This window comes from Canis lupus, chromosome 23 (genome assembly GCF_011100685.1).
Source record: "Canis lupus familiaris isolate Mischka breed German Shepherd chromosome 23, alternate assembly UU_Cfam_GSD_1.0, whole genome shotgun sequence".
In the NCBI taxonomy this organism is placed as follows: domain Eukaryota; kingdom Metazoa; phylum Chordata; class Mammalia; order Carnivora; family Canidae; genus Canis; species Canis lupus.
Genome location: NC_049244.1, coordinates 44,682,215 through 44,695,617, shown reverse-complemented (window position 1 = coordinate 44,695,617; position 13,403 = coordinate 44,682,215).

Below are 13,403 nucleotides of genomic sequence, written 5' to 3'. Positions count from 1 at the left end.
ATACACACATGATTGAATAATTTAGATCATGGCAAAACTGACTTGTTTCTTGGACACTTTTTATGTAGTAAACTGGATCACAGTGCTCAAAGCAGAATCAAACTGGCATTTGATAAAGATGTAGATGCTATGATTTCTGACTCATGGGGTTTTCTTACAGAAGTGAAAATTCAGCCAACTATCCTTGACCCAGTTGGTCCCCATGAGACCCTGAACAGGATGAAGAAAGGCTGTTTAACAGCTTGTCTGTTTCTGTCATGAATCAGCTCCTGGGGTGCAGAGAGACTTCTCCCCATTCTCAGAGAAGAGGGACTGATTACATAGGGAGCTGGGCTTTGTGGTAGCAGGTCACCATTGCCATGATCAAAAATTGTGCATTTTGACACAGAGTAGAAGAAGAGTTAATATAGTATTCATTTTTTAGTCTTTATTGTATCGCATACCAAAATTATATTTAAGACCAGTTTTTGTGGAAATATGAAACAAAATTCATAAATACACATTCATAGAGATATAAAAGTGACAAAAGAAATAAATATTCCTTTTTGGGGGTGGGGGGACTCAATCCCAGGATTCCAGAATCACAACCTGAGCCAAAGGCAGATGCTCAACCACTGAGCCACCCAGGCATCCCTAAATACTCCTTTTTTAAAAACTTAAAATACAACATGCAGAAATTGAGCCATTTCCTTTTGAATTTAGCTGTCATTCCTAAATGTGATATATTTGTCCTAATGTAAAGTTTTGGTGATCCTGAAGAAAATAGAAATGGAACAACCTCCAGGGGACTATCTTCTTCAAATTTCATCTTTAGGATCATCTATAAATGGGTGATTGCCATTTTACCGCGTTGCCCTGTTAAGCTGTAATCACCAGTTTCATGTTCTTGCTTTTTTTTTTTTTTAAATGAGATAACTCTTTTCAAAACGGATCTATGGCTTAGTTATAAGACGAAGTGGTGAATTATTTATGTAAAGATATATTATCTCTGAATGTGATTCACTTGTTATTATCGAAAGTATCTTTATAGCACTGAGGTTGCCATATGTGCTTCATGTATTGAAGATATAACGATTCCCTCAAACACTCAGTAAATAACACAGTGTCTCTATTATGAATTTTATTTCTACATCAAGTATATTCTGTATATTTTTGACACAGGGCCTTTAAATTGATCACCTTCTTGACCACCCACATGAATTTTCAAATTAAATAGTCTTTTAACTATCAAAGACCAGCAAATATTTGAACAGATACAACTAGAGGATATCCTCATTGGCAGGCAAATCAATCTAGCTGAAAAAGGTGCATATAGAGAAAAAAAAATCATGTCATCAGTGTTTTTCTGCCAGATGTAATATTTATTGTTATCTTTTGTTACATAACAGCATCGATACTGGTAAAAGACATTCTAGGACAAACTAGAGTGCATAGCACCCATCACTCCTGATGATGAAACCTGAAAGAATATAAACCTGAAAAGATGAACCTGAAAGAATATAAATTTGCTGATACACTAATTTACTTTAATTTGTTTGCATTTATTTAACATAAGCATGGAATACCTCTGTTTTTTTTTTTCTTTTGGACAAGTAAAGCTTCTAAATATTTTTGTGATGGAAAAATTCAAGCATGCACAAAGATAGAATAGCATGTAAAACTTCATGTACTCATTAGGCGGCTTCAATAAATATTAAGAAGTGGCCAATCTCATTTCATTTCAAAATACCTCATCATAGTTCTCTAAAAGACATACATAAATCTTAAAATAATAACCATTCACATAAAATGGGATATGGTTTCAGTATTAGTAGAGTTTGGTGGAGTATAGGCTGAAAGCAAAGAATGTGCACTGGAATTTAACAATTATGCCTACAGATATTTATAGGTTTAAATATTTATTCCAAAACAGAAGGGCCATTGTATTCCCTGATGGCTATACAATTCCAATCAGTTGGCACCTGCAAAACCATTTCTAACATCCTTTCATCACTATTTGTGGGTAGTTGGATGATATGTATTTGTTAAAGCAAACCTCGGGAACTCTTGCCATTCTCATAGAGGCCAGGTTTATACGGTCAAAAAGTAGCAGAGAAAGAAGCTCCAAAATGCTCCAGATGCAGAGAAAACTTTTTTCTTCTCATGTACTGTACCAGTCTCTAGCCAGGGACACTTCTTTCTGATTATGTTGGCAGTGACTTTGCCTTTCTCTGGCCCCCGCGTCCTGTACAACAGCAAGAAAAAGACAAAGAGGAGACCTTGTCCTCTATAAATGTAGGGTGGACTTCCATTGTGTTTGCACAGATCATCAGAGCTTACAAAGCATTTCAAAGATGGTGTCACCTTTGACCATCACCATAAAGACTAGATGTTTTTTTTTTTTTTTAGATTGGTATTATTGTGCCTGTTTTATGGTGAGTGAGTTAAGATACTTATCAAGGTCACGCAGGAGATGAAGCTGGGGCTTGAGTCCTCTGAAAAGGTACATGGTTGTTTGTTTTTTCAGGGCTGTCTCTGGACTAAAGATTTTATTTTGATTATTTTTTAAATAAATTCTGAAATTACAAAGGATAAAGGAAGGAGTGTGGAATGCATTTACAGTGACACAACTTAAAGGAACAAGGCACCCGTACACCTCCTCTTCCTTTTTATATCTCCTAACTGGGAAGGAAGATGCCCCTTTTCTTCTCATGGAGGGATGGGTCTTATTGGAGTGATCCCTCTATGTTAACAGTAGAAATGGAGGGACACCTGGTTGGCCCAGTGGTTGAGTATCTGCCTGTGGCTCAGGTTGTGATTCTGGGGCCCTGGAATCGAGTCCCTCATGCTTCTCCCTCTGCCTGTGTCTCTCTGCCTCTCTCTGTGTGTCTCTCATGAATAAATAAATAAAATCTTAAAAAAAAAAAAAAAAAAACAGTAGAAATGGAGTCAATGTGTTGATCCCAGGGTAAAACAAATGTTCTTTGTCAGAGTCCAGGGATAGAAATCATCAGTCCATGGTCTTGGATGAAGAAAAAAATACTTCTTAAAATTTTCTTGAACCTCTAGCAGTCTCCAGAATTATAAATGCAGATTTAGTTAATTAATCAATCAATTAATTACAGAGGGAGAGTGCATGCTCTGACTAGTGGTTGGAGAGGGGCAGAGGGAGACGGAGAATCTTAGGCTGGTTCCACACTCACTGCGCAGAATGACTCAGAGCTCAGTCTCATAACCCTGAGATCAAGACCTGAACTGAAAGCAAGAGTTGGATGCTTTAACTGACTGAACCACCCAGGTACCCCTAAACGTAGATTCTAAATCATGATAATTATTAACTGTTCCCATGAGACTGTCACCAAAAGAAATCAAAGATTTGTTCCTATCACGTTACAATTGTTGTAGATATCTTGAAAATATCCTTCATACTCATCACTACTTCAAAATACGGTAGCTATGAGACTTGCGGCTAGCTCTTATTATTTAATGTGTTAATAAAGACACATCATTTTATTATGAAATTTCAAAAGCCATTTTGATCATTGTATTTCTACATAATTATCTATTTTAATTGTAATCTTATGTGTTTTATTTTATGCATATTACCTGAGAAAGGGTATATGTATCACCCGGTGGTCATAGGGTTCATGGTACAAATAAAAGTTTTAAAAACTTGCTTTAAAGTAACATTCCCCTAGAAATCTTAGATTATTCCCAGGGAACAAAATTTTCAAAACTTATTTTAGAAAAGGAATTAAGTTGAGGCTATAATTCCTCAATCTCATCGTCTGTTCTGTTTCTCTCCTTGGCCCACTGAACTCCTGACAAACAGCACATGTGCAATAAACATTCATAGAGAATGACGTTCTTTTGTCTTCTTGGAGAAAAATGAGCAGACCGTTAAAAACACACCGAGTTTGGTTCATGGGACACTTCCCAAAAGGAGAGATGGTTTAAGATGGAGAGTAAAGTAGAAGGGGAAGGAATACCTGCATAAGGGAATTAGCCGAAGATCAGATCTTACCTGGAAGGAGACTTTCTGCATTGAGTCTGAAAACCACATTCATCTTCATCTGGAAAATGATGTCATGAACTAACCTTTCTGTACTCTCTCAACCAGAGGAAATCACATTATGCATGAAATAATTAAATAATTTTATTTTCAGTTGGAAGCACTACATTTTATGTTAAGTCTATTCACATGCGGGAAGATATTTGTTGCAGTAACATCTTCTGATACGTGCAATTCTCAGAAAACCATTATATTACAATTCTTAATCTAGGTGAAGGAAGTGAAAAGGTCTAAGCATTTAACAAGTATATTTTGATGATTCATATGTGTCAGGAGGAATTAAGAACTTCCATATGATTTTTCTGGTAAAGTTCTCCTAATAGTGTTGTCTTTTACGTTGCTACCAGAATTCATTATGCTTGGCTTGTTATCTCTCAAGAGATATTTGGGAGATAACAAATACTCCACCTGGGTAGAATCTGGGAAATTAGATGACCATTAGGAGCAGTATGTAGGGCAGCCTGGGTGGCTCAGCCCTTTAGCGCCACCTTCAGCCCAGGGTGTGATCCTGGGGACCCACGTTGGGATCCCTGCATGGAGCCTGCTTCTCCCTCTGCTTGTGTCTCTGCCTCTCCCTCTCTCTTGCTCTGTGTCTCTTATGAATAAATAAATAAAATCTTTTTTTTTTTTTTCAAAAAAAGAGCAGTATTTAGAGCATAATATTTAGAACAGCAATAGGCAGAACAAATGTGCGGTTGCTCCTCCTATAGCTTACATTTTTACAGGGCCAATTTTGTGGTTCGTAAAATAGACCATATTTTTCATGACCCCAAACATCTTCCACGAATGTTACTCTGGTCTCATTAACTCTGCAACCTCAAGATCTGCAAAGTCATCATTTCTTGCAAAAACTTAACCCTGATCTCTCTTCTCATTCCAGGTTGGGTGGCCTGACCCTCTGTACCATTAGAGTCTTCTGCTCTCCTACTAGGGTCAGGAACTGCTGTCACTTCTCCATTCCCAAACCTTCCCACCCTGTACTCAACAGTACACTCTCAACTATGAACATCTTGAGACTGGAATTAGGTCTTTGAGTTACAGGCGATTAAGCCCACAAGATTTGTCTGCAGGATTAATTGAATGAATGGGTTAATGAAGCCAACAAATAAGACTAATGTGACAGGTAACATGAAAACCAAAGGGTGGGTAAGGAAGGGTGGAGAGGCAAGCTGACTCCAGGTGGTCTCACTTCCAAGATGTTAAACATATGTGGAGGCCGAGAAAAATTAAGGCCATCCCACCTAAAGTTTAGCATTAGCACAAGTACAGTCATCTTAGGACCCTGTGAATAAGAGCTGAACTTTACAGGAAAAACTGCAGAATGTCCTCGGCAGAGAATCCCATATCAGAAAGACAACAGAGCCCATGCCCATGGTAGAAAGTCGCATGTTAGAATGAGAATGGAGCTCAATGCCCTTGAAAGCCCCATATCAGAATGTAAACAGAACTTGAGAAATTCCTCCACCCCTTCTGAAAATCCCCTAGACCAGCCTATAAAAAACCCAGCTGTAACCCACTTCGGGGTCCACGTCCCTGCTCCGCTGTGTCGGGTACACTTGGACCCAAGCTTGAGCTTGCTAATAAACCCTCATGCGCTTGCATCGGTGTCGGCTCTTTGGTGGTTTCTCGGATTCGCAATCTTGGGCACAACCAATAGAAGTGTGTGTGTCTGCACACACGCACCCAAGTGCACATGCACACACGTGCACAGGCCCCCATGTTTGTGTGAGAGTAGCAGTAATACAGGAGAGGTGAGATTTATACTTGTCTGTAGATAAATACTTTCAAGGTAGCAAGTAGAAATGTCACTCGGCCACTTTCTGACGTGTAAATGCTACATTTCTCTAAATCAGAGGAATTGGTTCTGTACTTTCACCTACGTGACTGGCAGAAAAATTCAACATCAGTCATGTTGGGGAATTCTCTCTTATTCTCCAGAGGTTCATGAGAGGATCTCCTGGTATTGAGATACCATACCTTGCAGAGTCCTTATCAGCTACTCCATTTGCTGTGACTCCTCAGTTTCCAAAGTACTGGTCAAGCAGTGTGATCCAGGAAGACCAGAGATGCCCGTCATGGTGGTCCCCTCCTCTACTACACACAGGCCCACGAGACCCAGGGTCTCAGAGTTTCTCACGAGACTGAGGAAAACCAGCCTTCTTCAATTAGGTTGCTTGTATGGCTTCAACTCCTAACCTCCATGCTCTCTTCTGCTGGAACACAGTCTTGGGGAAATTTTTGTCCTGGGTGTTGCAGGGCAAAAAGGGAGCTGGAAATACCACTCATTCCTTTCTTCACAACTCACCTGCTACACAGGTCTTCAGAAGTAACAGAAAGTTTTATCTTCCTCCTCCCAAAGCCCACCCTAGCCATGACCCCAATCCACTAGCAGTCCAGCCACTATTCTCTTTGCAGCATGGAAGAGCTCAAAGCACAGAGCCTTGGCAGTTGTCCCAGTTTTCTTTATCCTGTTCATGACGCCAAAGAAAACACATTTCTGACTCAAAAACAAGCTGGAGTTTTCTGTTGAGACCTCAAATATTTTCCCAGAGTCCACCATAGAAATAAGAAGGTTATGTTGTAATTTTAAACGATTTGTTCAAGTTCTTGTGGCAAGACTCTGCTATAGTTTTGTTTATCGTGCAAAGAGCCTTGAGTTTGCTTCAAACAAAATGTTTTCCAAAAACGAATGCAGACTTCCCTCTGCTGATCCAAATCTCAAGAAGAATTAGCATCTGTTGTCACAACACTCCAAACTAATACTTACAAGCACGATTGTTTTTGCAAGTTGCACGATTTTGGCAACAATACTCATGCTAGCATTATTACTTGAACTCAGAATTAATGTTTTCTTCAAAATATTTTACTCTAGTGATGTAAATATACCTTATATTGCCAAGGACATACTAGACAAGCATGTTCATCAATGTATTGTACTGAAACTTGGCTTCGTTTCGAAAATAGTAGGAAATTCATGAGAGAAGCTTTGGGAAGAATAAATATTTTAGTGATCTAATCCCATAACATTTGTGCTTTCTTACAAATAGTAGTAACTAGGCTTCATTTCCAATGACACTAAAAATCTACCCCATTCAATGAGTAAGACTTCATTTTAAAATAAATGTATTATGAAACCATAAATAAGTAATATTGAAGACTACAAATGCGTAATGGGTGAATATTGATGTACTTCCCTTTGCTGCCCATTAGGAATAATTTCACCAGTGCCAAGTTGCTTCATGAGCATCTGTGATGTAGTGAAAGTGGAGACAAGACTGAATTGGAATAGGCTAGATTTTACTTCTGGAAGAGAAAATGCTAAAGGTGTAGGGAAAGGCAAGAGCCAAGGAAGTATTAAAAATGTTTTATTGGGACGGAGATACGGATTGAAATGATAGAACTGTCAGGGCTTTGCTCCAGGTCAGATTCCAGAGGCAAGGTGGGAAGCGGGCTTTGAGAAGTACTGTCATGGCTGTGTAGCAATTCCCTTGACAGACTCTCACGAGGGATTTTTAAATGCTAGGTTTTATTTCAATTTTGAATAGATTATACATTCACAAGGTTCAAAAACTAAATGCACTGTGAAGTCTATCAGGAAAAAGTCTCCCTAATGCTCTAGGCCCCCACTCACCCAGGTCTCATCCCTGGAGGCCACCAATATTACCAGCTGCTTGTTTATCTTCCAGAGGTTATAGGCATTGGTAGGAGATAGGAGATAGGAGATAGGCTTTGGTATCATATAATCTCCCCTCTCACTTTTTAAAGATTTTTAAATTTTTTTTTATTTATTCATGATAGACATAGAGAGAGAGAGGCAGAGACACAGGCAGAAGGAGAAGCAGGCTCCATGCCGGAAGCCCGACCTGGGACTCGATCCCAGGACTCCAGGATCGCGTCCTGGGCCTAAACCGCTGAGCCACCCAGGGATCCCCTCCCCTCTTACTTTTTACACAAGTGGTTGCGCACTGCACAAAATCTTCTGCGTGCTGTTTTACTGTCTTCACAATATTTGGGGTATCATTTCATTTTATTAGATAGATTCCTCATTCTCTTTTGCAGCTGCAGAGTATTCCATTGTAGCAATATACAAATATTATTTAGCCAGTTCACACTGTTGGAGGCTTCCCATCATTTACTATGATTGTATACCTGATGCAATCAACTACTCTATCCTTAACTTACATGAGTTTCTTTTCATCGTAACATTCTCTTTCAAATGTAGAAATAAAATCCTTAGGATTAAAAGGAAACCAAGTATACTGACATAGAGTTATCAAAATATTTTTTTAATATTTTGATATTTTTTTGATATTTTGATATTTTAAAAATATGTGTGCTTAGTTATTAAGGAGTTAAATACCAAGTTCTGACAGTGGGACTAGTGACTAATTCCAAACTATAAATGAACATATGTGATATTTCAGAATATTTGCAACAACAGTAGCATGACACAAAAGGTCTGATTTTTGCTGGTAACAAAGGCGCAGGCTGATACTATTGTGGTTTCTTGCCTGCCTTCATAATTAAAGGAAATGACAAATTTCACTTAGATTTTGATGAAAACAAAAACACAGTGTGAGTTTGATGAATCCCCTAGATGTTCCTGTGCAGCCCTTACTAAGAAGGTCTGACTTATGCAGACATCATTTCCTAAATATTCAAGTATATTTGTATATATTTGTAAATTCCCAGAAGTGTTTTAAATAAGCAAATACTGATACATTTGTCACTGAACCTGTATTGTCAAACCACCAGATATACGGGCACTCCACCAGCATGGAGTGAGGGTGTGTTAGCAAGCATTTTTCGTCTTTGCCAACCTGAGAGATGAAAAATAGTATCCTGGTGTCGTTTTATTTTGGGTTTGTCTTATAAAAAGCACACTTGCTTCTCCTATATTTAAGAGGCACTTCCTATCTGTTCCCGTCCTTCGCTTATTATATTGGTGCAGGTTTGTTGTTGCATGAATCACAGAGACGTAGACAGCGCCCCCTGGAGTTAAACACCGAGGCTCTATTTGCTGGTCCCGGGGAAGATTTACATTGCTGTCCATTGTGGTTTTACCTCAGATTATGGTTTCTTTGAGTCATCCAAATACATTTAAGAAGCATCTGGAATCCTCAGGCAACTGGTCTTATTTGGGTGACAATGCTGTCCAAGACAAAGTCTGAAAGAAGTGCCAGAAATTTGATAGCTGCAGTTATCAAAGCAAGGGAAGTGACATGGAAAAGGTATGAAAGAATTTTTACTTTGCCTTTTTTTTTCCATTGCTGTAATTATGCATTATTTGTATGCAACAAATGAATGATGAGAACGAACACATGTGATGAAAATTCAAATAATACCGAAGAGTATTCAAAGAACGGTAGAAGAATCTTCAGTTTTCCAGTGTCCTTCCAGCATAGGAATTTTAAGAACAATGATACTGGGGATGCTTCCTTGGGCCCAACTTGTGCTTTTAGAATACTTTTCCTCTAAGATCCAGGGCTCCTTAGAGAAATAACTAGTTCCAGGTCTAGGGCAGGAAATGTGCAAGAGGAGCCTGGTGTGACGTGTTATACCAGATAGTAAGAAGTCACCAAAGACTAGCAGGTCATAGCAAAAGGATGCAGGGCCCAACTTGACCAGAGAGAGAGCATCTTCTAGAGCATCGGTGGTGAGAACACCTGCAATGGCCTCAAGTGCAAAACAAAATGCTAACCTGAAACACTAAACAGAATCAAAAAGAATTGGTCGTAGTGGGAGGATGAGTGGTCATCCTGAGAGACAACTCAAGTCCAGGCTTGAGCATGTCTTTGATGTACAAACTAGCTAATCCAGGGCCAGACCTTTCTCAGGCCCGTGATCCCAGGAAGCAATATTCCTCTGCCTGGACCACCTCAGGGCCGGATGCCCGGCACCGAGGGGCCAGCCTGTAGCTGAAAGCTCACTGAAACAATTCGAACTAGCCAGTCTTAAATTGTTTAGCCAGCCCTGCGTTGACATGCTTTTGAAGTTTCAGTTAAGACGGCCTCAGCCCTCTCCTCACTCCTTCCCCTTCTGCCTCCTAACCATGCTGGTGTTTTTTCCAGGTGGCCCTACACCTCCTGTTTCTAGGACTGTGCAGATAATCTACCCAAACTTCTGTGTCTTCTCCATGGCCAGACCTGACTGACCATCATGTAAAAGAACAGAGAACACTGGCACAAGATAGTCCAGAATTATCTTGTGTTTTCCTTGCTTCACTTCTAGAATCAGCCATTTCTTCAAAGAGTCTTGGTTCCTGTTATTGGGGAATGGCATTGAGAAACCAATACCTGGGTGCTAAGGACGTTTTAGGTACAATGGTATTAACTCTTGTGGCAACACTTGCTCTCATCTGACCAAGCTCCCCAGGCTGGAGCCAACATGGTGTAGTAGGTAAGGGAGTGGGCTCAGGAAAGTGGAAGAGGAGGGCAGTCTAGAAGGACAAGGCCCTGCAGTCATTCTCCCCAGTGTTCTCTTGAGGGGGAGTGACAGCTGCCAGGACCTGCGTCTGCAAAAGGAGCTGCAAGGCAAAGCAGGGACTCCACATCCCCAGCCTGCTTTTAATAACATTCCGCTGTAGACAGCTCACAACTCCCATTTCTACCCCAAATTCCTGATTTAATGACTCATAGGGACAGCTATTCTAAAGGCTCCCACCCAAGAAGCTTATTTGGTTCCTACTGGGCAGGAGTAAATGTGCTAGAAATATTCCAGATAATTTTTCTGCTTCCAATTGGTATTTCAGTGACTTTGCAATTCTTGCTCAAGTTTTTTTTTTCCTCATCTTTCTAAGTCTGAAAAAGTAACTTCCAAATCACTTCCTTGAAAACTCATGACTGGGTCGAACCTGCAACAGGCCAGGCTAGTGGTTTAACATGAAAATGGAGTGGATTTCCCATCAGGGTTCCCACAGGCTACTACTGTGTTTTTGTAACCTAACACAATGAAAGGCGTTGTCACTAGATGATTCAGCTAGTTAGAATCTCAACTCCCTTTCTGGGGAGGAAATCTGAGGCAAGACGTTTATATTAGCTGCTAGGATAATGCTTACGCGGATAGTAATGCTTCAGTTCTCCTCCATCAATGCCAGGCAGAGACTGAACAGGGAGGTAAGAAGTAAGGTCAACCAGCCACCTTGGCCAGAAGCAACCATGTAGCCGACTCCAATCTATCATGTTCCCCTGCTGTCTGCCTGTTTGTCTGTCTGTCTCTGTCTCTGTGTCTGGGTCTGTCTCTTTCACACACACACACACACACACACACACACACACACACGTGTGCACACACAGGATCTCAGTTGCCCAGGGTAACACCCTTCTCAGTCAAATTCCCTAGGGCAAAATCAACAGTAACCTGAGTTTTCAGCTCATTCAGTATCAGTGGGAAATGTGCCATGTTGGCCTTTGACTGACAGCCACAAAAACCAGTTTGATGGAGAGTGGCAAGGCCACGAGGTCTAGGTGGAGTATTAACTCACCAACTTGGCATGGTTACTTGGAGAACGCTCTCACTGCCTCTTGTTTCTGCTTCGGTCCGAGTCTCTAAGAGGGTTGAAGTCATAGAAAAGACCTAACAAATGTACAGCAGAAGATTTTTTTTTTTAGCACTGGGTGTTATTCTGTATGTTGGCAAATTGAACACCAATAAAAAATAAATTTATTTAAAAAAATTAAAATAAATAAAAATAAAAAATAAAAAAGAAGATTTTTTTTTTAATTCAGAACTCAACGCACACACATACATGAAAGCTCCTCTGTCACCAGGGATCCCCAGAAAGTGATATCTAAATTTCTGTGCTGAGTCAACTGCCTTCACTTCTTATTTTGGTGTGATCCTTGCCTCCCCTCTGACAGAAGCCCCATGGAGCTGAATTTTAAATGGCCTGAGAACCAGAGGGATGGAGTTTCACCCCAACCTTTCTGAAAAAAAGGCATGTTTATTTTACATAAGGTCCAAGGCCAGTGGGGAAATCCTTTTGCACATTAGACCAGAGTAAAGGAAATGAAAATAAGCTTCAGTATTTTTTTCCTATACTAAATGTAGGAAAAAAATTAATTTTTATTTTCTTTTACTTTGAATTGTGCTCATATCTTGGTTGTTGACCGTTCCACTTTGCTACAATAAAACCGAGTTTTTTGAATAGTGCCATAGCCTTAGGACTGTGCCATCCACCAGAATTCCGACAATTTAACTCACATTAGTGTAACGTTTTCTCATTTGAAAAACACTAGGCTAATCTTACAATCATTTATTGAATGAAAGTAGAACCCAAATGATTAATGTCTTGGAATTCTGTTATTCAGAAATGTCAATTAAAAAGTCCTTTAAGGGCACCTGGGTGGCTCAGGTGGTTAAGCATCTGACTCTTAATTTCAGCTCAGGTCATGATCTCAACCTGGTGAGATTGAGCACCCACGTCGGGCCCCATGCTCAGCACGGCGTCTGCTTGAGATGCTCTCTCCTCTCCCTCCATCCCTTCCCTTGCTCTCTCTTTCCCTTTCTTTTTTTTTTTTTTTAAAGATTTTATTTATTTATCCATGAAAGACACAGAGAAATGCAGAGAGAGGCAGAGACACAGGCAGAGGGAGAAGCAGGCTCCATGCAGGGAGCCCGACATGGGTGGGACTCGATCCCAGGTCTCCAGGATCACGCCCTGGGCTGAAGGCAGTGCGAAACTGCTGAGCCACCCGGGCTGCCCTTTCTTTACCTTTCAAATAAATCTTTTTCAAAAAAGTCCTTTACTTTGGTCATTTTTCACGGGTGAGAATGTCGTGAAGTAGTATAAGTGAGCCAAATGTGTGAAGCAAGAACATGAGTGTCTGAGTCAGAGAGAAGTGAGCAGGAATCCAGAGCACATCACTCACCAGCCTTGTGACTTTAGCCTGCATACTTACCCCATCTGTCTCTGTTTCCTCACCTGGAGACAGGTCCACACAGGAGAGCCATAAAGTTCAATTACGACATGGGAAGGACTGGCACGTGTCTATCCTGCACACTATTTAATTGTCCTCCCTTCCTTCCCCTACATGTACAGAAACTGGATAACAGTTTTTTGTTATTCTCCCTAAAGGCAGCTGGGATCCAGGGAAGCGAAAGAATCACAAAGAGAATCGCGTGGTTGACCAGGTACAAAATACACAAGCAGGTGAATTAGTCAGCTTTAATTTTTTAGGGTTTGTTTTTGGTTTCATTTAATCTGTGGCTTTTCTTCTCAACTGACGTTAGTCTCTCTAGGTCTCAGTGGCCTCCTTTCTAAAATTAGGAAGTTGGACCACCTATCTCAGTGGATTTCAACTTTGGCTGTGCAATAGAATCACTTAGAGAGCTTTCTTAAAATGCAGATTCC